Raw genomic sequence first — 27,024 nt, forward strand, 5'->3', positions numbered from 1 at the left:
TGGGAGAGCGTTAACAGCCAAAGCAGCTTAATTTCCTGCTAAAGAAAAAAATGATGGTGCCATTGTTGTCAAATGTTAGTGCTGATTTGAAATATCATATTGAAACAGAATTGTTTCAAAGAGTTTTGGAGATTTTGGGCTTCCCCCATTTAAGCAGGAGAATAGGCTGCATCAAGGTCATTATTTGTTAAAGTGTATGAAACCATTGTTGCCAATGTTGATGAACTTTATACACTAAAACATTTTAGTTTAAAAAAATCTAGGCTTGTGTCCTAAAGTTTGCAAAAAAATACTCAACTCTGGCCCTCGAGGCTAATTTTTCTGCAGTGTTTAGCTCCAATTCTAATCAAACACATCTGAACAAGGCAAGCAAATCAAGGGGTGCGTCTCAAATCACCTCCCCAATTCAGTAGTCAGGGAGGGCACTGAACAGGGAGTCGGCCACTTTAAGGGCTGTCTCAACTGCAAAATCCTACTAGTGAACTGACTTGTTCGCACCATAAAAAGTCCCACAGTGCACTGTGAAATCCAGGGAACATCAATTCTCACTACACTCTAAAAAATGCTGGGTTAAATATGGACAAATCCAGCAGGTTGGGTTAAAGGGCACCTATTATGCCCTCTTTCACAAGATGTAATATAAGTCTCTGGTCTTGTCAAGTTTCAGCTTAAAATACCCCACAAATTTGCCCCTATTTGGGGGTGAGCAAAAACATGCCTTTTACTATATTACTATATTGCTGGCTAAAATACATATATCCAAAATTGGTTGAAAAAAATGGCTGGGTGAAAACAACCCAATCCCTGGTTTTGTCCATATTTAACCCAGCATTTTTTAGAGTGTATGTTCCCTTAGTGGAAGCTCTGAAGTGCAGAACAGAAATCACGTGAACCAACAGTTGTTGTTGTTGTTGTTTTTAAAAAAAATACAAACCATTGTTTAATTATATTTCATCATAAACATACATCGCTAGGTAGGTAATGAACATAATCTAGCTAACATTTATAATTTATTTACAGCTGCTGCACGAATATGTAACAAGCAAAGTATTTATCATAATGTACTTTAAATAACAAACAAATAATGATATTAGTTATGCTGTTGTTCATAAATACTAGTAGTGATGTTGTACAATAAGGACATTGTCATGTGAGCCAGGGTCCTTAATGTCCTTACCATTGCCCGAATTCATGTTCGCGATATACTGATTCACAGCCTAGGAAGCTACGGAGCTGATTTAGATGCACCCAAGGACTTCATGTAGAAAGCTACAGGCAGGCGAGTTTGATCAAGTTTGGAGCTAAACTCAGGAATGTGGACCTTAAGGGCCAAAGTTGAGAAAAATAAATAATAAATAAAATTAACTAAATTAATTACATTTTTATAGAATAAAATTGTGCTATTGATCATTTTTTGGCCTAATAGGACTGATTAACAGAAAAAAAAATTTTTTTAGGTGATGCATGTGCATGTCCCTTCTGTAACACACAGTCTTGTTGGAAATGCGTACCTGTGACAACATTTTTGCAAAACGCAAAATAAGTACCCATACATATTACTGCAGTTTCCAACAGAAATAAACATTACAGGCAGTAAAACAGCAAGCACTTTTAATCCTTTTTATACAAAATTGTGATTACAGATTATGGATAACAAAATATTATATTATGATCTCAAAACACTTTTTACCATAGTGTATGATTTGTAAACGAATACATTTTGGAGTTTGCATCACATAACCAGCTCCATATGGCTTTTCTGGTATACTAAGCTTGCTCGGTAGCTCAGCTGGTGCAGCAGAGTGCTCGAGTATGAGTCCTGTGAAACACGAATTACGACAAAAGAGCTCAAAGACTTGTAGAAACAAGCTAAAATGGCAAGGTTGCTTCAGCAATTGTGTTTTTATGTCACATTTGCTTTTGTTAACACGGTTGGGTAATTGTAGGTAATTGTAGGTGTGTGTTATTTTAAAATGCGATGGAGGATTAACCTTTTAGCACTACTCACAGGACGTTTCAATTCAGAACTGCGTACAAAAAAACAATGTAATAAAACGCCAGATTCACGTTTATCTGTTTTGTATAAAACTGAACATGCTTCTAGCAACACTCACTGGACATTTCAGTTTGAAACTGTTGCGAAGCATGCACAACTCAACGTAATGTAATTTTGCAGAAATGTTGCCACAAGTATACGTTTTTCTAATGAGCCTGGGTTTCCCTTTGTGCGCCAAAGGTTGCTGTTTCCAATAAAGCCACTGAATGAACTGACTTGCATTACGTTACTTTTGCTGTTGCTGACCATTGTTATTGTGTTCCCAGGCATTTTACTGGGGTTCTCATTCTTTAATCACTAACAAAATATGAATGCAAGGATAGAATATCATTCAGTGTATATTCAATGTAAATCTTTTTCCACTGAACCTGCACCTTTCTTTGACAATCCCTCAAGGAACAAACACATTGACAGGGTAACGTTATTCCATTTGCATGCCAAAATGGGGCTCTACATGTTGAATGTCGGAGAGAAATGTCAGAGGCAGTCATTTAATCTGTCATCCCTCTTCTGTTCTTAATTGGTGAGTGTGGCAGACCTCTGAGAGAAGAGAGTGAGATTTCAGCAAAAACAGTCAGCAGATGTTGTTTTGAGTAGACTAGTGGGATGCTATCTTACATTAAATCAAGATAACTGATTTTCAGTGCCCACACCACATAGGCTTACAAGTAAACTGTGTTAAATGTATTTTGTTGTTTGTTTGTTTGTTTGTTTGTTTAATCTCCTTCAGAATTGTGACTTTGGCTCAAACTCTTTGATACCTTAACCTTGTACGTGCTCCAACTATAAAGTTGTTCACACACAAAGCATAAATGTTCTGTCAATCCAAAGAAATCTGTTGGCTTTCTTGTCTCATCAATACCAGAAGCACCTCTGCTTGACCTGTCCTCTTTGGCTGCTCTCATCTGTAGACTGCTGCGGGAGTTTCATGTTTGTTCTTATTACATCCTGTGCTGGAAGATCTGTTTTTTCTTCCTTCCTCCAACATTTGTTTTCACTTAATCCTCATTGTACTTAATTTGCATTATTTTTGTTATTTCTTTATTTGTTTTTGCTTCTAGAAATATCATGTAGAAAGTGAAACACAAGAGCATGAATAAGACAAGACAAGTTTTTGACCACATTAAATAGCATAAACCTATATATGCAGCAATGCCCACAGGATGCAGGAAAGAACACATTGTTACACCTTGAATATTCTGTAGATGCCTGTCTTATCTTAGTGAATAAAATAATTCAAATAATCTGTTGGCAGGTATGGACACTACATTAGCGTTCAAAAGCTGTGTTTTTTTAAAAAAAATAATACGTTTGTTCAGCAAGGATGCAGTAAATTGAACACAAATGACAGTATAGACTTTTATATTTCAAATAAAAGCACTTCTTTGATGAACTTTCTGTTCATCAAAGAATCCTGAAAAGGTATCTCAGTTTCCACAAAAACAGTAAGCAGCACAACATTGATAATAATAATAAATGTTTCTTGGGCACCAAATCATCATATTAGAGTGATTTCTGAAGGATCATGTGACACTGAAGACTGGAGTAATGATGCTGAAAATTCAGCTTTACCATCACAGGAATAAATTACAGTTTAATACATATTAAAATAGAAACCAGTTATTTTAAATTGTAATAATATTTCACAATATTACTGTTTTTCCTGTCATTTTTATCTTATAAATACAGCCCTGGTGAGCGTAATAGACTTTCAAAAACAAGCAAAAAAAATGTACTGCCCCAAATATATAAAATAGAATTTTGTGCATTTTTAATCATATGTATTCTTATCTTGATGTAGATATGGCTGTGGCCAAATCTATCCTTCATGCATAATTTGAGATCTTACATGGCCTGTTGTGCGTATGTGTATATGTATGCATATGCTTGTTTATTCAAGAGGTATCAAGTGAATATTATAACCAAGTGTGGTTATGATTAACAGACACTCTAACTCACTCAAGCTGTCAAAACATTCAAAATGACTTTTCATTTCTTCCAGATGAGCATGACACACATACAAACACACACATTTGCGCACATTCTACCTACTGTAAAATGAAAACAAAGCTTTTTTTTTCAGTGACCCAGAGGTCAGAGGTCACACATGGGGGACAAACTGCAATCTCAGGCCATATTTTGCAGTGTTTTACTTGCACTAACAACACCCCAAACTTTTTCCTAGGGGGTACACAACATTTCCATAACATGCAAAGAACACCTTGAGCACCTCAGCTAGCCCAGCATGCTCCAGCACCACATGCTGTAAGGGAGAAGGGTTGATGTAGAGTTTAGGGGGACATGGGAAAGGTAAGACTCCCTTGGGCGGTTAGGGCTGAAATCATGGACAAAGACCCCTTCTGGACCGTCTGCTGACAACTCAGGGGTCTAGTGATCCATTGCCAGATCAAGTTTTTATGAAAACTGAATTGACTGATGACTGGCTGCGCTCTATGTGTCAAAACGGTTAACCTTCAACATGCAGACGTGAAGAGAAAAGGAAGATGTAAAACCAAAAACAAAACCAGCTTTGCACTTTGGTCTTCCTCTCCAGGCACTGTGTGGAATACCTAACTCCCATTGCATGGGGTCCTTGGGGGGTCCTCATGTTCAGGAAGAGGGGTTAGTCTCTTAGGATCTGTGTAATTACTTTGTTTTGGTTCCAGTGGAGCTATTTATTTATGTGGTTCTGATACAATTTTGACAGCTCAAACTGTATGAACTCTATGTAAAATATACTGAGGACAACTAAAACAGTAGTTAAGGAGACACTGAGGGAGAGAGGAAGTAAAAGAGTCTGAAGATGTGACTAAAAAGATATTTTACAGTAGAGTTGTGAATATGGGTGCATGCAAAATGAGAGTGTCAATTTCTTTTTCATTCTGGGATTGCCTTCTCTATAATTTGGCTAAAATGAAGTATCTTAGCAGGTGCCGAACATCTTTACTTAGGCCCCGTTTACACTAGTGCGTTTTTATTTTAAAACAGCGTTTTAAAATGAAAACGATACTCATCTACACTGGCGTTTCCACAGCATTTCAGAAATGATCTCCGTCTACACTACATGACCGAAAACGCGTGTCACATGACCGTTCATGCACACTGGGCATGCGCGTGCAAGTGTAAACAGTTGCCTCTTGCGCATGTGGGCAGCTGCAGTATTCAAAATATGCTGAGTTTAACTGCACAATGAATGCTAAAAATGACAACAAAGCCAGCAAAGATTGCAGTTCAGTCTCCATGTTATTGTTTACACGGTCGTCAGAGCGAACGTGGGCAGCCACAGCATCGTTTTCAAAAGTCTCCGTTTTGGTCTGTTTATACTGAAACGCAACCCGGAGTTTTCAACCTAAAACGGGCTCTGCAGTGTTTTCGAAAGTCTCAGTTTTCGAGGTTTGAAAACGCCGGCATCAGTGTTGGGCACATTACTTTAAAAAAGTAATTAGTTATAGTTACTAATTACTTCTCACAAATAGTAACGGCGTTAGTAACTGAGTTACATCATTTTAAAAGTAACTAATTACCAGGGAAAGTAACTATTGCGTTACTTTTTTTTTTTTTTTTTAATATGTCAAATAACTTGAATGCCCCCAATATTAAATTTAAGTATAAGAATAAGATATTCTTGATCCGACTCGTGACTCATGATCCGCTCTTGCTTATGAAATTTCTCTGTACTCTAATACATGTTAGTAGCCATTAAAGAAAATGTAGTTTCATATTTATGCTTAAATGGTCCTATGTTATGTTTTAAATTAATTTACTTGATTATGAAAAGTGAAGGGCATGATTAAGATGCATCATAAGATGCGCAATATATCGGGAGACATGGAGTGTGTCAGACATTATTTTGACCACTTCATTAAGTTCTGTTTTGTAGAAAGCCTTTCTTTAAAGTGAATTTCGTTTTGTAAAAATTGTATCTTAATTTTAATCAATGTTTCATCAACCAATTACCTGGATTTAATAAATACGAAGCAAATATAGAAGACAATATAATCATGGCAGGCGCGGACGCGATCACTGGCGCGTGAACTGAGCGCGTCTTATAGGCTAAATGAATTTATGGCTAGGCTAAATGAATTTTCTGATTATGTAGACTAAACCGAAAGAAATGTGCATTATCTCTCAAGGCGCGTCTACTATGAAGAGTGACTAGTAACGCCGTTTATTTATAACGCCGTTATTCCCATCACTGGCCGGCATAGTGTAAACAACAGGCGTAACCGTAGCAAAACTTATGCATTTTAAAACGAAAACCCACTATTGCAAAATGGGCCTTAAAATGCTGCTTCCATACACTCTTAGAAGAAAAGGTTGTATATGGAATCTTAAAGGGTTCTGTCAGTTGCTTCATAAAACCTTTTAGGGGTTCCATCAAGTGTATGGATTTAGTTTTACATTTAGTTTGTACCTTTTTTCTATTAGGTTTTGGAAAAGAGCAAAAGACAGAGAGAAAGAGAGGAGAAATGATTAAAGGGTAAAAATGTTTAAATGTCTGCATATGTAACATATCAGTCTTCTATCAATGTTGCAATACTGAAGGTTTCGATATTTTAGTACTGAAGCATGTGGGTGGTCATGCTGAACTTGCATGTGGAAATTAGGATGTTTCAGTTCAAGTATCTCTTTAAGTGCATGCAATGTGCACTGAAAGTCTGTCTGTGTCCCCATTCTTGTCATTGAGTTTGTGACAACGTGACGCATTCATCTTTTTCTGTTCTCTCTCATGCCTGCTCTAAACGCCCTTGAGCTGCACTTAAAAACAGCTCTAATGTAATAAAGCGATGAGTTTTGTTCATGTGCAAGACACGTTCTCCATCTCACAGACAGTGAAACGCCTTTAAGTAAGCTTGTTGAGTTAAGATAGCCTCATCTATGCACATTCAGATACAGTGCATTTTTATTTAGACTATAAATTCAGTTGAGATTTTCTACTTTTTTCAAGTTGGTGCATTCAGATATAGTTTTTCACAACTATTGTGCATGTTCAAAGTTAAACTCTCATGCACTCCACGTGTCTGTAGTGCATGATTAATGCAGGCAGAAGTACAAGGTATTAAAGAAGTGTGCTTGATTAAGCCCACCGTAACCAAGGTCATCTAGCAGACCTTTCAGAGAGAACGACTTCATTGCTTCCAGAGCTGAATTACTGATGGATGTCTACAGTTGATCCTCTGCAGGATATGAGACAGACTAATTGTTCTATTGACTTCCTCTTAGATCTTTTGCCATGAGTTACTTCTGACACACTTGTTTCTTTTTAAACATGTCTGTCACTCTGTCCAAAAGATCATTCTTTTTTGTGCAGTTACTTTAAAATAATGTTTATTTTTATTTTATTTTTTTTATTTATTGGTAATTAAAATTCCAGAAGTAATAACAGATCGAAAAAATAACTTGATTACTTGACACATGTACAGCAAGCATTTGCTCCTTTAAAGGATTAGTTCACTTTCAAATGAAAATTTCTTTACTCACCCTCAAGCCATCCTAGGTGTATATGACTTTCTTCTTTCTCATGAACACAGTCGGAGATATATTAATAAATATCCTGACGCATCTGAGCTTTATAATGGCAATGAGCGATATCAACGAGTATGAGCTGAAGAAAGTGAAATTATTATTTATTAATATTAGGGATGTCCAGTGATCGGAAATCGGGCCCGATCATGTGGTTTCAGACTCGATCAGAATCGGACGTTACCTCCCGATCAGGACTCGGATATATATGTATATATATTCTCATTATTTTTAACACATCTATAGTGATGCGGTGGCACAGAGTTAGGCCTGTTTCACACTGCAAGCGTAAGCGGCGCGTGAGTAGCGCATATTTTTTTCAGCGTGCATGTCAACCAACGGATGCATTCACACAGGCAGCAGGAGCAGCTCGTAAAGCGTCAGGCAGGAGCGTCGCGTAAGCAGCAGTGCCGCGATCGTCTCGGCACCGAGTCTATCCCTGTGTCTCAATCAGCTCCCTAGCTCCCTAGGTCGTGAATCAGTATATAATGAAAGTGAATGTGGCTGATACCCTGATCAGTGCCCTGACTACTGAACTAGGGAGCTGATTGAGACACACGCTGCGCTGCTGACGCGTAATTAAAGTGAAAGCACACTTTTGATGGACAAAATAAATATAATTTCACACAAAAAGTGTTCAAAATGCACACAATACGCATGTCTAATGTGTTTTAACAAGAATTTGAGTATGACAGAAAAGAAAATTAAGAATCAAAAATAATAATAGAAGATTTACCCATTTAAACTTGTTTTTTATTATTCAGTTTGGTTATGGTGTATTATAAAAAACTAAAGTAAACTAGCCAGAAAATATGATATATATAAACATTATTTTAGTTATTACACAGACTGCAGCATACCCAAATCAAACCAAATATATTTGTTTTTATATTAGCCTTTTTTATATTTACTGTTGCACTAAAGTGAAGTGAAGAATTTATGTTATTTATTACTTGATTGTTCAAGCTACCTCACAGAAGTGCTCTGTTTGTAATTAAATAAAAAATAAGGAACGTCCTGGATCTGTTTTTTTTCGCTCTTCTTTATTCTTTTTTTGATGTATTATAGAAGTATCGGATCGGGACTCGGTATCGGCAGATACTCAAAATCAAATGACTCGGACTCGGACTCGAGGGCAAAAAAACATGATCGGGACATCCCTAATTAATATATCTCCGATTGTGTTCATCAGAAAGAAGAAAGTCATATAGACCTAGTATGGCTTGAGGGTGAGTAAAGCTTGGACTAATTTTTATTTGAAAGTGAACTTATCCTTTAACTTCTTTGTAGAATGCACATGTGAGTTTTCTGAGGTGTAAACTGCTTTTCACAATAACACAAAATTCTTAGATGGTTTGGTTTTTTCTTTTTCTTTCTTTTTTTTTTTTCATAATCACAATATCATAATTTCTTTCTGCTGAATTTGGATGATGTTCCCCCCAGACAATTCTGTGGGCATCACTAAAATTGTCGAACCAATTATATTACAATCTTCATAATTTATGCGTCTCCACTTATCTCAACGCATCGTGTTCTGATGAAGACTGATGAGTACTTTTTGTACTTCTGGGCTGGTCCAGACAGTTTTGTCTTCATCTGATGTTTGTCGGCTTGGTAAATCAGGCTTTAGGTATCAGCTTTAAAAGGTGTGACGTGCATGTAAAATGTCAGTGATGACTGCCAGTCCTCTATTAATCAGAAAATCCCCCAGGGGGCAGATGATGAACAACCCATTCGAGCATGATTACACTAATTTATTCCACCATTAGAGGATGTAATTTAATTTTTGTAATAATGAAAAATGATCACCTTTGTCGTCTTGGTCCATAATGTAGCCCTTCCCTATATTCCTTGACAATCCAGACTTTTCAGTTTGCTAAGCCTCAAGGTTTTCTTTTTAATTCTTGACATTTTTCTTCATTCATCCAGCCCTGCTTCCCTCAGCTGCCCTCCTCTGCCTTTTTTTTGTATCAAATATCCAATATAGAGAGAGGTAGGAAAAAAGAGAAGAAAAACAGAATGAAGCAAAAATCTTTTTGATAGAAAGCAGGCCGCAGTTTTGTTCCCCATGATTGAATACAGGCTTGTGCCACCCTCACAGTCGCACTTTAGCTGACCAGATTTACACTGATTGCCACTTATTACTGCGGTGACAGATTGGTGACAGACATTGAGGAAGTGGAGGCATGTCCGACTTAGTTGAATTATGGGAAGTGAAGTTCACCTTGAACACATACTGTAAACAAAAGCATCCCGCCAACCCAACATTCCCCGTGGCTAGTAATGGGAGACACCTTTTCATGTTGGGAGCATTTATTGTAATTAGAGGACTCTTTAAGCCTTTGGCATAGTGGCATAGTGCAAAATAACGATTTAATGTCTGTTGTACTGTATACGATGGAACATTTAATTTTCCCCTAAAGATTTTCATGTGACCAAAGGTTATTAAAAAGCATTACGCTCCAATCAGTATACATGTGAGAATAAAGAAACTTTATTTACACAATCAGTACCCTTGTCCTAGTGTTACCCACTGAGAGCTTCTAGGCGTCTATCTGAGAGACTGATGGACTGATCTGAGAGGGTGTCCTCACCTCAGCTTACACCACTTTGACTTGATCCGCCTGGGATTTGAATTTAGCTGCCACCCCTGTGGCAATAGAGGTTCAGGCTTTCTCAACCTTTGCCCTCAAGAAAGATGGATGTAGTTTCTTCATCCTTTCACCTCTGATATATTACTTACCACAAATCCCTCCTGTCTGTTTCAGTAACTGTTTCACAGTTTGATTTAAGGCCTACAAGTATAGACTGAACAATATTTATTTTCACTGAAAGATACCAAAACATTTTTTTTTTTGTTTATTGTTATTATTATTGAACATTATTGTAAAAATGAGTTTAAATAATTATTTTTTTTTAAATATTTATATTATTGATATTATTGAATAATAATATATTATTATATTTAGTTACTTTTATTATTATTACATGCTTACCTGTATCTCAGTGGCTGTCAAACTTTATTTTTGTTTTTGTTTTGACCTTTCTAATGCATGCTTTCTCACTTGATAATGAATCGTTGTTATTTAATTTAATTCATTTATCTTTAACTGTGAATAACATTGTTGGGTGCTTTTCTTTAAAGGAACACGACACTATTTTTGAAAATAGGCTCATTTTCCAACTCCCCTAGAGTTAAACAGTTGAGTTTTACCGTTTTCGAATCCATTCAGCCGATATCCGGGTCTGGCGGTACCACTTTTAGCATAGCTTAGCATAGTTCATCGAATCTGATTAGACCATTAGCATCTCACTCAAAAATGACCAAAGAGTTTTGATATTTTTCCTATTTAAAACTTGACTCTTCTGTAGTTACATTGTTTACTAAGACTGACGGAAAGTGAAAAGTTGCGATTTCTTGGCCAAAATGTCTTGGAACTATATTCTCATTCCGGCGTAATAATCAAGGAACTTTGCTGCTGTACCATGAGTGCAGCAGTCGCAATGATATTAAGCAGCGGCTGTGACCCCCTGCTTGCACAGGGAGCGTGCCTTGCAACCATGGAGACATTTGTGAGAGGCGGTGCGTAATATCATTACGTAATTTATCATTTAAATAGGAAAAATATTGAAATTCTTTGGTCATTTTTGAGCGAGATGCTAATGGTCTAATCAGATTCAATGATCTATGCTAATGTAACGTAGCGGGACTCATGGTAAGATCCATTTGCAGCTTTTATTCAAATGAGAGTGGTCGTACAGGCAGGGTCAAACAGGAGCAGACGAGAACAGCAAGGGACAGGCAGAATCGTAATCCAGGTACAGGCAGAGGTCAGGACAGGCGGATATCACTCACAGAACAGTATAACAGGCAAGGGTCAGGACAGGCAGCAACGGGTCAATACACAGGAACAGACAGGAACGGTAACAGACAGGCAGACAGGGAAATAACGCTCGGAATTGTCACAGGGTGAATCAAGACTTCGCGGTGAGGTGGTGTGTGTATGAGTCCTTTATAGTCCTGTTAATGTACTGCAGCTGGGTGTGGTGATTGGTGATAGTGATTGGTGGAGTGAGTGCAGGTGATAGGCAGGGAGGATTATGGGTAATGTAGTCCGGGAACTGACAGGAACAGACGGTGATCATAACAGCTAAGCTATGCTAAAAATGGTACCGCCAGACCCGAAGATCGGCTGAATGGATTCGAAAACGGTAAAACTCAACTGTTTAACTCTTGGGGAGTTAGAAAATGAGCCTATTTTCAAAAAAAGTATAGTGTTCCTTTAAAGAACCATAATATGGTACCATCAATCGATGAATACAATATTATCAATAAATGACAGATTAAAAATTATTAAGTTGAATATCAGGCACACACAAACCAGTTTTCGATCTATTTTTACATTCATGAAGTAAAAATAGCATTATATCATAGGTTTAAGAGCATATCATCTGACCCCAAAGTATCGACAATTGTCAAATATTTAAATATGTATAAATATGTCAAGTATTTTTCTCTGTCATTTTTTTATTTTATTTTATTTTAAGCATTTAAAGTAAGCCCTAAACATCTGGTTTAGCAGATGCTGTCAAACACCGTGATACTGAATGTGAAGAAACCTGTTACTTTTGATTGCATTGGAGTCATCTTAAAGTCATCACATAATTGGATATACACACAAGCACTCAGCCACACACTGTTGGCTTCAGCCGATTGCATTATTTCCTTCACTGGCTTCAAAGACATGGTCATGTCATTTGAAAGTAAAATAAAGCAACTTGCACTGAACATTAAACATCTAAACCACTCACAGATTCTTGAGCCAGCAGGTAACGCTCATACATTTGTTTATTTTACTGCTTTATCGCAATGGCAGCCATCTTGAGTTCTGTTTGTTTTTATGGCACGTGAAATGGAGGGAACAAAAGACCTTGACTCCAGAGTTGGTGCCTGCTCAGTCGGAAGAGAAATGAAGAGAAAAACCAATAGAGAAACATGTTGGTGAAGATTGATATGGTGCTGCTGAGGCTGGGTGGCCTGGGAGGCTTCAAAGGAGCAGGACATCAAGTGAGTTATGTTTAAAGAAAGTAAGGAGGTGTATTTTCCTACCGTTGTTGAAGTGTTAAGACCTATTTTTTGTAGTTACTGTACTAACTTTGCTTCTGGTGTTGGTGTGGGTGTTGTGCTGTCTCCTGATGATCTCCAGATACACGGAAAATCACATCTGCAGTAACCTGTTTATCGAGGCTCACAGGATTCAGTTAGAAAGTATCTAAGGATACTGAAAGTATAATGGACAGTAGCAATAGACAACCATTAGCATAGATTTTGATGGTCACTCACACACCCAGTGCATAGGCAGTTTCGCTTTTCTTCTTGGAAGGGCAGCATATATACAGTGGCCCAAAAAGCATCAGGAAACTTGTTATACTTGAAAATATGTGAATTTTATTGCATACACTCTTAGAAGAAAAGGTTCTATATAGAACCCCAAAGAACCTTTTTTTCTAAGAGTGTAGGAATCACACTATCAAATCATGTGGCATTTGCAAATAAATAATGCTAGAACTTTGCTGGACAAAATTTTCTTGTCTTAGGCATTCTATCCTTTTAACCAATAGGTCCCGGGGCTATTTTTAGTAGATAGGCCTATATGAAGCCATTACCTACTTAAGATCACACAAGTTTTCAAGTAGAATAACTACAGGTGTAGTTCAATACATAAATGGACATGTGCCACCAAAAAAAAATGTTTAAAATTGTGTCTTAATTTTAAATTATATATCTTTTTTTTTTTCTAAATACAGAGTCCCAATCAGATATTTTCCTAGTGCTTAGTGCACACTTCAAGTACATTCAAGTTATTAAAATCAATCCAATGTATACAGGGACATACAGAGAGTTTCTCAGGGGCAGGGCCTCGAATGTATAAAAGGGGAATCTATCACTACCAGAGTGGAGCGGTAATATTTCCTCCAGAGCAGAGAACGCCTTTCTGAAGATTCCGCTCCGCTCCCTCAGTTCGCTCAGGGCCACTTGCTCAACCCTGTATGCTCTTTGTGATATGCTGGTTTGAGAATATGTGAAATTAAGCAATAGGTCTAAAGTTGTGGAGTTCAAATATTGTTTTAATGAAGTTGCGAACCTTATACATAGCCTAAATGCACAGTAAACATCAAATTTAAAAGAAGGAGAAGAAAAATTGAAATGGAGTGTGGAGAAACTGAGTTAGCAAAAGTTCATTTTGTGATATAACAGCAAAGTTCTTTTTCATTTTTTGCTTATGGATATGAGAAGTCTGAAGTACCTTTGCAGCACTAACACTGTTGTTGAACAGCCCGACATCCACACTGATAAGAGTTTAGACAAATATGTTAACATATGCTGTGCGCTTTCCTCTCAATAACAAAATAAAAATACAATAAAAATAACAGTTGTGAGAAAACAGCAGTTAAGAAATCATCTGATCATAGTGATGTATGTTTGCACAAGCTCTGCAATTCGGCATTATCAAGTCACGTCACATTTATTTTTAGCTTTCTACTTTATAAAATATTGCTTTAAAGCCACAAATATCATCTATCTATAGGTCTACTGTAATTGAGACATTTATTCAAGAAATTCAATACAAACAGAAAGATGTATCGTACAGAAAAATTTAATATCAGAGCGTGATTTGAGCGAACGTCGTTTTACTGGCGAGCGTGATCAGTAAGGGAGTGTAGCATTTGCTTGGGCCGTGAGCCAAAAAAAGAAAAAAAAAAGTGGATTTAAGGTTAGAAAGCATGAAGCTTGCGGTGTCAGAATGCCAACCTGTCAGTCCAAAGCAAAACAGAACCCATAGCAACACTTTATGGCAATAATGTCTTAGATACTTAGAACTCCTACAGGGGTTCAGGCTGTAAGCTTGCCGAGCGACTAAAGAAACTTTATCAGCAAGATGGTAGAAAACTGTACATTTCTTGTCTATTACCTCCCACTGCTACTTATACCAATGACGGAATTAAACGCATAAACCTAAGTGTGAGACATTCAAACTGACCAATCAGAAGATTAAACCTTCCCCCATTGTACTAAAGGTGTGACCATTTGTAGACCCCCGATGTACATACATCTTGGCCTACAGGGCTTGATCACTATCAACACATTTGTGCCTTCCAAATGGCCCTTAGAGCAAAAGAGAGGAGGTTGAAACAGTAAAGCAAATGTCTTTGTTCATTTTAAAATATCTTTAGATATTTTCAATCCTACAAATGCAGATAAAAATAAACAGTAAATAAATGACTTTTGAGTGATTTGTTACAAATAGGACTGGGCCGATAGCAGTGTTAATTTTGACAGCAAATTTTGATTTAGTTTTAGTTATAGTCTTTTGACTAAAATGCCATTTAGTTTTAGTCATCGGAAATTGTTTTAGTTTTAGTCTAGTTTTAGTCGACTAAATATTAGTACAGTATACAGTAGTTTACTATGAATTAAATAGAAATTAAATTAAATACAGTTTATTTTGTAAACAAAATAACAATAATGACCAGGAAAAAATTATAATTAGAAATCATCCCAAAATACACCGTGACTCTTGTTCTGAAATGTCTACAGTCTGCACTGTAGCAGGCTGCTCATTTAAGTTCAGATGAGGGAGATAAAATATGCATTCTTACAATTGTCTAAAACATACTACCATATAAACATTGTGTAGTAAACATTTTCATAATTCATCAACATTAGCTTGTAAGTAATCGCTTGGCATAAATGTGCACAATTCATTAATTGTGAAGCAGTCTGAAGTGCTGCTGATCGAGCCTGTAGGGCGCGCAACAGCGCTGCTTTTCCCGCACTTAGATCAGCACGTTACACTTCAAATGTGCGCATCTTCCACACAGGAGAGCAGTCCAGACTGGATATCTTCCCAAATCGTCCCTCTCTTTCATTTTCGTGTCATTTTTATTCGTTGACGATTCATAGTTTTAGTCATTCAAAACGCATTTTTATTTAGTCATCCTCTCATTTTCGTCTGTGAAAAATGCCGTTGATGAAAATTATGACAAATTATTCGTCAACGAAATTAACACTGTTGAGCCGGCATCGTGATTCCACGTGATTCGAACTAAACCACTTATATTCAAATGGCGAACTGCGGTCCTCCGCAGCATGTTTCCATCCGGACTGCAAGACAGAACGGTAGCACCATTTTACTGTTTTTAGTTAAAGTGAGCAGCGCGTCAAAACAGCGGTGTGGATCACACCACAAGCACTCAGGATCATTTGTGGTAATGATATTTCAGTGCTATTTCCTCTAGTAGTTTTTTCTAAAGCCAAATGCGCTTCATTCAAGCCCTTCCAGCTCCATGCGTGTCCTCTCTTTCTCCAGACGCGTGCCACATTAACGGTGCATGTCCACTGACGTGGAGCAGAGCGAACACTTTTAATTCATTCCAATGAATTAACCCCCACCCAGATGCCATCGTTCATTGCCATGTTTCACTGTAAACATCATCCGATACCAATTTGGTAGACATCGCCCAACCCTAGTTACAAAAGTGCTTATTCTTGCACATTGCACACACATTTGAGCTTCTTTTCCTCTTATGCCGAGTTTGTAGTGCACGATTTTAGACCCGATTTTCACTCGCCGACAGATTTTTGCACAATTGCAGACAAATGCCTGAAATTTGTTACTTTTTAGGAAGTAGCGCAATATTGTAACACATTTCTTTTAAAAGTAACTTTACCCAACACTGATTACTAATATATCATTTAAAACCAGAACAAACTTGTTAATGGTGTATTTCTTTGCAAGTGTCTTACATGTCCAAATATATTTGGGGGCCACTATACCACAAAACCGTATGTAGTTTTTTGTCTGAGATTTTAATTTGCATGTATTAAAGTTAAAGGGGGCATCTTGCATCTTTACACAGAATGTGGACACTTTTGGGCTCTCACTAATGAGTTAGAGCTAGAAGAAGGATAGACTGTGGTGGTATGAGACTGAAGTGCCCATGTAAAAGCGGAACTTTACGGCATCCAGTGATTTAAGTTAGTAAACAGATAATAGTTTCCTGTTTGACATTTCACATAATTTAACATTAGTTGTGTACACAAAGTGTAGACTTTTATTTTATAGTCATGAAACAGTATGAATTTACACTTATAACTTACACTTGACTTGAGAAGCATGCACTCACACCCAAACAGTTCAAAAAGGTGTGCAAATCCTCCTGTCAGTAGCTCATATTAAATGACCAGGTGCGGGAGGGTAAAAGAAGAGAACATTCTCCATGCAGGAGGACTCGTACGAGTTAATCTCATCCCTGTGTGGGGGAAATTTTATTATCAGCCTCTGCTTCAGTTTAAAGTCAGATCTGTGTTTCCTCTCTGAGATCAGGCAGAGCCAATCAGATCCTGCCGCTGGTGTCTGAGCAGACACTGGATAATGAAGAACATAAGCTGTAGCTCTGAACTTAGTCACCTTATGTGGAAGCAAGATTCAACAGCTAATGTCAAAGGAAGTGTTGATTTGTGACTGTTGTTGTGACCTGGTTATAGCGTCAGCCTTATGATAATAATGAGTATGTCAACATGCACAATAATATGTAAATTCAGCATATTACATAAATCAGGCAATGCAAGAAAAATGTGTTTACATGTAATTAAAAATTCTGTTTTTTCCATTCGTGATATCAAAATGTAAACTGACATGTACACAAGACATGCACATTAAGTAAACAGGCAGAACGACAATAAAGGCGTTTACATTCATACTGAAATTGAGGGGTAAGCGGCAAAAGTGTAGGGGTTTGCCCAGACTGCTTATGACCTTTCCCAATAATGGATTTAGGGATTATATTTTAAGAACATTTACATGACACAGTGTTGGTTTAGTATTATAAGCATAATCATTGTAAGGTTTGCATGAAAATGGTGGGGAAGATGTGGTCTAATGGTTAGAGAGTCGGACTTGTAACCCAAAGGTTGTGGGTTTGATTCTTGAATGGCTACCCACTGGTCTGGGTGTGTGTGTTCATTGTTCACTACTCTAATGTGTGTGGTTACAATACTTGGCCTTCACTTCACTTAAAAATACATCCAGTGTTAGGTTGGAATATGAATATCATATGCTGTTCAGTTTTAGAATTGTGTTTTATTTTATTATGTCTCGTTGTGTTTGTTTTCTTTGTCCTTGCAATGAAAGCCAATGAGGTCCTATATTGGGATCCTATTGTTCTTCAAAATATATTTTTTGTGTTTTGCCAAAATAAAAAAAAAAATAAATAAAAAAAAGCACAGCTTTAGAACATTAATTTTTGGGTCAACTATTCCTTTAAAATCTGCTTTACATTGGATTGTTTATTCTATTTAAATAAAAACGTATGTATCATGTTACAATATTGCTAACGGATAAATAATGGGTAAATATTTTAGGGGGAAAAAAACACTGCATTATTCTTACATATCCATTATCATTTAACATTGTTTATTTTCCAAATAGGTCAAAATAAACAAAGAAAATAGCTTTATGGTTATGATACACAACAAATATGCTTTAATCTTAATTATATTACTGTTGATTTTGCTCTGTCTATTGAATCTGGATCAGGGTGGAATTGCATACTGTGAAGGAGACATTAGAGGGTCAAATTCTGGCAGTGATGGGATGCATGTCATGGATACGTTTAGAACAGAGTTATCATCTTTCAAAAACCATCCTTGTTAAGAACTGAATAGCATATCAAATCTAAACATTGATATGAAAAACAACATGCGTCCCGTTTCCTCCAGCTCTGTTCTTTCATATTACACGTGAAGTTTGTTAGAGCATATGTTGGTCATTTGGTGTGTGTGACAGTAAGATGATGTCTATTTTGTAGCATGATATGCGGTGGTTTTAGTGATGTGGTGGCCCTGTCTAGTTTGCCTTTTGTTCATGTTCAAGAGTGTGTTATCTAGATTAGGTAAAATTCGATTAGTCCAGATTACAGCTACACTGACCATACAGTACATGTATACACACAGATGTCTTCTACAAGACCACCCTTAACTTTCTGTCTAATTGTGACTTCTGCATCTGTGCAAAGCAAACATTAGATTCAGCTGTTCCTTTGCCTGCTCAACCAAGCTGAAATCAAGGGATTTTTCATTGTGTATGAATAACCAAACACACACACACACACACACACACACACACACACACACACACACACACACACACACACACACACACACATGCATATTTGTTCTTTGCACATTCCATCGAGTATGTTTACATGTATTGTACTCCAAAATACTGATTACTATCAAAAATCAGCTTATAACAACCAAACAATGAAAAAGTTGTGTTTACATGAGATTTTAAAATATCAGTACAATGAATAATCTGACAATAAAATCACATGAAAAAATCAAAGTGCATTTAAAGGACTTGTTGTGGTTGGGCTATTAAATCTAATTGGTCAAAGGTCATACTTGTAAACACATTTATTGACTTTTTTAGGTACATTTTTCATCTCCTAAACCTATCCCTCACTGAAACATTTGTGCATATGGTACTGTTCAGAAGTTTGGGGTCAGTATGATTTGCTTTTAAAAGTGATAGTAAAGAGATTTATATTGTTACAAAATTTGTTCTTCCATAATGATATTAGGCAGCGCAGTTTTCAACATTGATAATAATAATAATAAATGTTTCTTGAGCAGCAAATCAGCATATTATAATGATTTCTGAAGGATCATGTGACACTGAAGACTTGTAATGAAGTAATGATGATTCAGCTTTACCATCACAGGAATAAATTACATTTTAAAATATATTAAAATAGAACATTTTAAATTATAATAATATTTCACAAGTTTTCTTTTTACTGTTTTGCAGCCTTGGTGAGCATAAGAGGTTTCTTTCACAAACATTTCTGACCCAAAACTTTTATGCTATAGTTCAGTGGTTCCCAAACTGAGGTATGCTTGATGTTTTTTTAAGGAAGCGTAGAATGATATGAACGGCAAAGTTAACATTAAAACCGACCACGTATTTCTAGCAGGCAAAATGGCTTAAATACGTAACATCCAATCAAACCTACCTCATCTTTTGTGGTCAAAACTGACTGCATCCACACAAGCAGTGTGCATATGATAGGTTGCTTGCAGAGTCTACTACCTTAGCAGATCGCGCTACATTATTGCCGTTTTCAACAATATAAATGTGGGAATGTAGCACTTACTAGCATGAAAAACAAGTAGCCTATAGACAGACTGTGCATTGAGATCGATTTAAAACTCAAACTCTCTTCGATATAAAAACATACCCTGTGTAAGTTCTTTTTTTTAATGTTGATAATATATTATATGAGCTATAATGCATTTTTTCCTAAATATCCACACGATTGCAAATGTGACATTGATTTTATATAACAGTTCAACAAACAGAAGGGTAATATTAAGTGTTGTACTTTTTAAACAGTCATGTCAGTATCGTTTGCACTATTTTGCAACAAAATAATAGTTCCAACGAATGCCACAGCAGAACTGTTGTTCGTCCCTTTAAGACTGTATATAAAGTCTTTGGTCTCCAAGCAGCAGTGTTTCATGTACAAATCTGCAGCTTTGAACGAATCGTGAGAGTCATTGATTCAACGACCCATTCATAAATACAGCCACTTGCTTCGTTACTGAATGAATGAATGACTTGATGACTCACTCATTAAGACAGTGATCTACCTCCACATTCTGGTGTTTTTCGTTTTAATATTTTTCAATATTTTTGATTTAAAACATAACTTATTTCATAAAGGTAATTATAAAGAAAAAAATGCACTGGGAAATCAATTTAAGGGCAAATATGGTCTCTTATAGAAAAGGTGTGACTGAAGTCTATAAGTGGAAGAGAGGGGGTACACAGAAGGATGTTAAATGCCTCACTCTAAAAAGTTTGTGAACCACTGCCATAGTGTATTTATATATTTTCTATTAAGACACTATTTAGTATGCTTTTTTCCTTGTGAGAAACATTGGTCTGTCCTTTTTTCAGGACCCACCAGGAACCTGTCTTTCTCCTTTCTTTTCTTTCTGTAATGACTGTAATCATCTTTCCTGTGGCTCAGGTCCCTATTCTTTGTGTAATCGACTCATCCCTACTGTACTCCCCATATAACTGGCACATACTGTGTCACCCCCCTTTCCATTTCTTTCTTTCATTATTCTCTTTCCTTTCAAGGCTAAAAAACACAGACCCTTTTCACCTGCACATTTCCAGTGGTGACACAGTTTTGTTCAATGTCAGATGCAGCTTTGATGAGGATGAACGTTAATTACACCATAATATGTCTGACCTACATCTCTCTCATTCTTTCTCTCTGACTGAGGGTCTGGACTGGCCATAGGGAGCATTTTTGAAATCAAATAATTGGTGGTACACATTAATTCATCCTTTTGTAATCTAATGCTAGTGGATTTATAACAGGAGCAGGGTAACATTTGGTTTCATTTTAGTTACATTTGGCAAAATACATTGCTAGAGCAGTTGCAACAGACAATGAAAAAGATTGAAAAATAAAATAAACAGTGAAAATTAAATTAAATATTTTACAAATCACAGAAAGTTCAAGTTCGGTTTATTTCTAGAGCACATTTAAAAACAGCCACAGGTTGTACAACAATAAAAAAAATAAAAAAGAATATACATAAATATACATAAATTAAGCAAGAAAAGAGAGAGAGAAAAAAAATAAATAAATAAAAATAAATATATATATATATATATATATATATATATATATATATATATATATATATTACATACTAAAAGCCAAAGAGAAAACATGAGTTTTGAGGCATGATTTGAACTGGAAGCCATTCTAATAGAATTAGGAAGATTGTTCCAAAGAGTGGGGCCAGCCACTTCAAAAGCTCTATTACCCCTTGTCTTTAGGCGGGTTCTGGGGATCTTAAGGAGGAATTTGCCATCGGATCTTAGTCAGATAATAAGGAGCTAGATTATTTAAAGCTTTATAAACAAGTAGTAAGATTTTATACTCATTTCTGTAATGGGTAGGCAACCAGTGTAGAGATCTCAGTAGGGCGTAATGCAATCAAATATTTTACGTCCCTTCAGAAATCTAGTTGCAGCATTTTTAACTACTTGTAGTCAAGAAATTTGGGTCTTTGAGATGCAGTAATAGTGAGTTGCAATAGTCCAGTGGAGATGTAATAAAGGCATGGATTGAAATCTCTAAAGAGCCCTCCGAAAGGAAAGATTTATTTTTTGAAAGAGAACAAAGATAGAAAAAACTTTTAAGCTTTTTCAAAAAGTTTCAAGCTGTTGTCAATTACCACACCCAGATTCCTCACGTGGGGAGAGATAAATGATTTTAATGACTCAAGATCAATTTGATTTTGTGTTATGGAGTCAGAAGGGCTGAAGACAATAACTTCCATTTTATTTGTATTCAGGAGAAGAAAATTTTTGCCAAAGCCATGATTGCCAAAGCCATGATTTAACATCGTCCAGACATGCTGATAGAGTATGTAGAGCACACTTGTTTTTCCTAGTTACAGGCAGATAGATTTGCATATCATGTGTGTAACAATGGAAAGAAACACCATGTTTCCTAAAGATGGAGCCCAAAGGAAATAAATAAAGAGAGAAAAGGGTGGGTGCTAAAATAGAACCCTGAGGTACACCACAACTTAGATTGCTTAAGGAGGAAGTGAAATTACCTACTTTAACAGAAAAACTTCGATTTGTTAAAAAAGATTTAAACCAACTTAAAACCGCACCCCCACAAACCTACACAGGATTCCAGACAAGAAACAAGAATCTCGTGATCAACAGTATCGAAGGCTGAGGACAAGTCAAGCATAACTAAAATGACAGAATCACCCGAATCAGTAGCCATTAAGATGTCATTAAGGACTCTGACGAGGGCAGTTTCAGTACTATGCAGTAATTTGAACCCAGATTGAAATGTCACATAGATGTGATTATTAGTTAAGAAAGATTGAAGCTGTAAAAACACATTTTTTTTTTCCATCACCTTAGAAATGAATGGTAAAACAGATATAGGACATTAAATGGACATGGACATTTAAATCTCCTAGTAAAAGAATCTGATCATAATTAGTGATGAGATCCCCTATAATCTCTGTGAATTCTGCTGTAAAGCCTTTAATTAAATGCGGTGGCCGATATATCAGAGCTAAATCAATAGGGTCAGACCAGTCAAGTAGTAATAGCTGAACTTCAAAGCTCGTAAATGTGGTGGAAGGTGGCATCCGACATCGGGAACTAAAGTTTTTCTTAGTGATGATAGCTAGTCCCCCACCTCTTCCAACAGGATGGGGAGAGTTATAAAAACAGTAGTCTGTAGGAACGACTTCTGAATAAAGGCTTATATCTCCTACCTTCACCCAGGTTTTGGTGATAAACAGGAAGTCCAGGCTGTGAGAGGAGATAAAATCATTGAGAATAAAAGTCTTGTTAACCAGAGAGTGAGCATTTATCAGCGCCATTTTTGGTTAAAGTGCTGCACGAGGCCGGGGCTTTGTCGGAAGTTGAGTGGAAGGCCACCGCGCAGGTGGATCTTTAACCTGACAACCACTCTGCCGCGTTTCCTACTTTGTCTCTGGCGTTTTCTAGGGATAACCTCCAAAGGCTGGCGACGAAGAAAATCCGGAATATCACTTAAGATACTCCCTTTTGTGTTGTCAGCGAAGTTTCCTATTTTCGCTTCAAAGACATCCATGTAACTGCTACGAATGTCAAGAAGGGTCTGACAATCATGAACGAGAGACTCAACGTAGTTAAAAGGCAAGAGAGTACATATAAATAGCCAAAAACAGGACATGACAGACGGCATGCCACATTCACAGGTGCCATCTTGAGAACAGATTATCTCGCAATTCTGTGCCTAGAAAGCTGTGCAGATCTGGACCTCTCATTATTCACAAAATCCTACATATCCACTGGTGTGTTCACTCATTAATAATGTAGCTAAGTTAATTTTGCTCTCAGCTACCACATTTTGACACATTTTACTGTCTTTAATTCTGCAGATTTTTAGTCAAAATCAAGGCAGAAATAGTCTGTAGTTTCCCGTTGAGTCTGGTTATTACTTATGTCACTTGTGACTGTTTGAATGTCAACAGCAATGTAGTGTAAATACTTTTGTGAAGCTTATTGACTTTAAAACCCTCGGATGGCACTTATCTGAACAGCGTTTGACTTTAGGAAGGAAAAGGTCAGGCGATCTAACCTTTTAAAGTCAGCTTTTGGTAGCTTAAGACTGTGTGGTCTCTTAAGTCAAGCTGTGATCCCATCAACTTATCCCTCTAAAATCTATTTCTGTCTGTCTATCCGTGTGAAATGTTAGTATTTCAAACATACACAGACACCCTTTTCTGACCTTTCACCTTTAAATTCTCTCGGTTCAAGTTGTTAAAAGCAGAGAGGCTGTGAAGGTTTAATCTCTATGTATTTGTTAGCAGTGCATACTCAGAACCTATTGATGCTGACCATCTGGTTTTGATCAGGAACGATGGCAAAACAGCTTTAATAATTGTTCTATCTTCTAGTTTTCTCACAGTCTTGGATTTTGCTCTGAATTTCTCTTCAAGAAAAACACCTGTCTTAGACATTGTGTTCGACCTTCAGTCCCTTGTCACTTATTCGGTACTTGTACCTCTAAGGTCTTAAAGACATGCAGACACACACACACTCACACACCAGAAGCATTAATAGCCATTGCCTCTTTGGATTCTTTTGAATGTTACCTAAACTACAGTATATGTACGTATATATATATATATATATATATATATATATAGAGAGAGAGAGAGAGAGAGAGAGAGAGAGAGAGATACACATAGTTTCAGAGGTAGCATTCGCTGTTCATATATATATATATATATATATATATATATATATATATATTAGGGATGCACCGATACCACTTTTTTCAGAATGAGTCTGATACCGATACTTTTATTTTAGTACTTGCCAATATCATGTACCTGCATTTTCATTGCATTTTTAATTTTTAAAAATGTTGGGCAGGGAAGCCAAAAGAATATGAATCAAATTAGTTGGCTTAGCAAATAGATATTTCCTTCAGTTATTTTCATGCCTAATTATGCCTGTTAAAATGTATTTTTGGCTGCTGTCACATTAAGAGCTGCACATATCCAACATACTGTAACACACAGTAACACACGTTTTCTTTTCAGCTGTTTACGGTTAACTTAAGACATAACCGACTATGTTTCACAAGGATACTTGCCTATGCGGGAATTTTGACATAATCTTGTGTGAAATTGTCCTTTCAAGTGCAAGAAGACATGCAGAAGAACTCGATGCAATAGGCTACTCTAACACTATATCGTATATGATTGGATGAATGGATGATCGATTGGATGATTGGCGCTATGATAGGATGTAATTGGTTATGATTGAATATGATTGGTTTGTGCGACAAATCCCGCCTCTCGTTGACGTGCGCGTTCCGCACGTCAGTTTGACTGAACAAATGATGGCATCAATGGGAAGTGCAAAACCATTCCTAGATACACTCACTTAAAGGGTTAGTTCACCCAAAAATGAAAATTCTGTCAATAATTACTCACCCTCATGTTGTTCTACACCCGTAAGGCCTTCGTTCATCTTCGGAGCACAAATTAAGATATTTTTGATAAAATCCGATGGCTCAGTAAGGCCTGCATCGCCAGCAATAACACTCCCTTTTTCAATGCCTAGAAAGCTACTAAAAACATATTTAAAACAGTTCATGTGACTACAATGGTTCAACCGTAATATTATTGAGCGACTACAGTACTTTTTCTGCACCAAAAATAATAAAATAGCAACTTTATTCAACAATATCTAGTGATGGGCGATTTCAAAACACTGCTTCATGAAGCTTCGAAGCTTTACGAGTCATTCTGATCCGCGTCTACATACAGTGGATTACTCAGTAAATATATATCCATGAGATTTAATATTTGGGCTTTCATCACTATTTATGTTTGTCTTTCTTCAGAAAAAAAATATTAACAAAAACAAAGATTTGAGAATTTCTGAAATTTGGTTGATTTGACACAGAATGACTCAAATACAATTTTGCTTAACTAAAAATGTCAGAATTTGAACCTGCCTATCCTTATGTACCCCCAATATACCTTTTCTGCTTTATGAGACTGAAAAACAAACTGTTAATCTGTAAATTTAGCCTGGGTAGCAATTAACACAAATAACATTTGTTATTTATAAAACATTTATAAGTGACACCAATCAGCACAGGCAGCTCTGTATATTTTCTTTTATAATCTGTGCTTACCAGCAATGGTTTGGATTGGATGTCGCAGATCTTGAAGTAATTTAGAGAACGTGAAATGGCGACATTATAAACAGCGTTTTTGATCAGATAATCTACTGTGATATGTAACGGCCCAGTGACTCCAGTGCAAAACATATAATTATTGGAGTCTAGAAATGTAAAGTATTTCCATTAGTTTCTCACAATATTTTTTATTGGCATTTAATTAACCTTAATTAACCTTAATAGACCTGTGCTGTATTTGAATGCCAAAGTCACATATTTCCTGTAAAGCTTGTGGCAGGCTGAGGATGTGGGTGTCTCGTTTCACGGTGACGGCTTGTTTAAATTGGTTACTGAGACTTAGACCTCAGTCATTCATTTAAAAATCCAGAGAATTACAGCTGCATTAGTGGCTGTTGGTGACATTTTACTTTTTTTGAGCCATTAATAGTGACAAGAATACTAAACTCTTTAAAATCAAATAAACACCACAAATATTCACAAGTCAGCCTGAGTTAGGAATCAGTTTGAGGGGAAGATGGTAGATCATGTGGCAACAATTAAGACCACTTGCATTGCATTTACTTATATGTCATTAGAGGATAAACATGAAAATGAAAAGTGCCAAACTAGATCCAAATGTAGATAACAATTCAAACTCATTTTGTATCTAATTTGAATGAAAACAGGGCACATGCTTAAATGGTTGGCATGCTTAATATATTGTACATGTCTTAAGAACAAAATTGTCTTACAAAAAGATAAATATAAATGTTTTTTTTTATCTGCTTTCAGAATGTTTGATTTTTAAAAATATTTTACTCAGTAATGTGATTTATCATATCAATATATCCACTATCTGACTGATTATTAAAATTGATTGCAGAATTCGTAACTGAACTTCCATCTATCAGTTTTAAGATCAATATTAAGGATATTTTTATGCCTTTGCATAAAATATTGCATCTTCCATTTCCATCATTATTGTAATCATAGGGCCAGCGCACACCATTTCTTCCATATTGATCCTTAAGGCATCAGCATTGATTAATGACTATTGCTTTGAGGAAGGGAAGGAGATCTCAATAAATTATGTCAAGTTGTTTTGGATGGACTATAACAGAAGTGGCCTTTATGAC

Source organism: Megalobrama amblycephala, linkage group LG1, assembly GCF_018812025.1.
Source record: "Megalobrama amblycephala isolate DHTTF-2021 linkage group LG1, ASM1881202v1, whole genome shotgun sequence".
NCBI lineage: Eukaryota > Metazoa > Chordata > Actinopteri > Cypriniformes > Xenocyprididae > Megalobrama > Megalobrama amblycephala.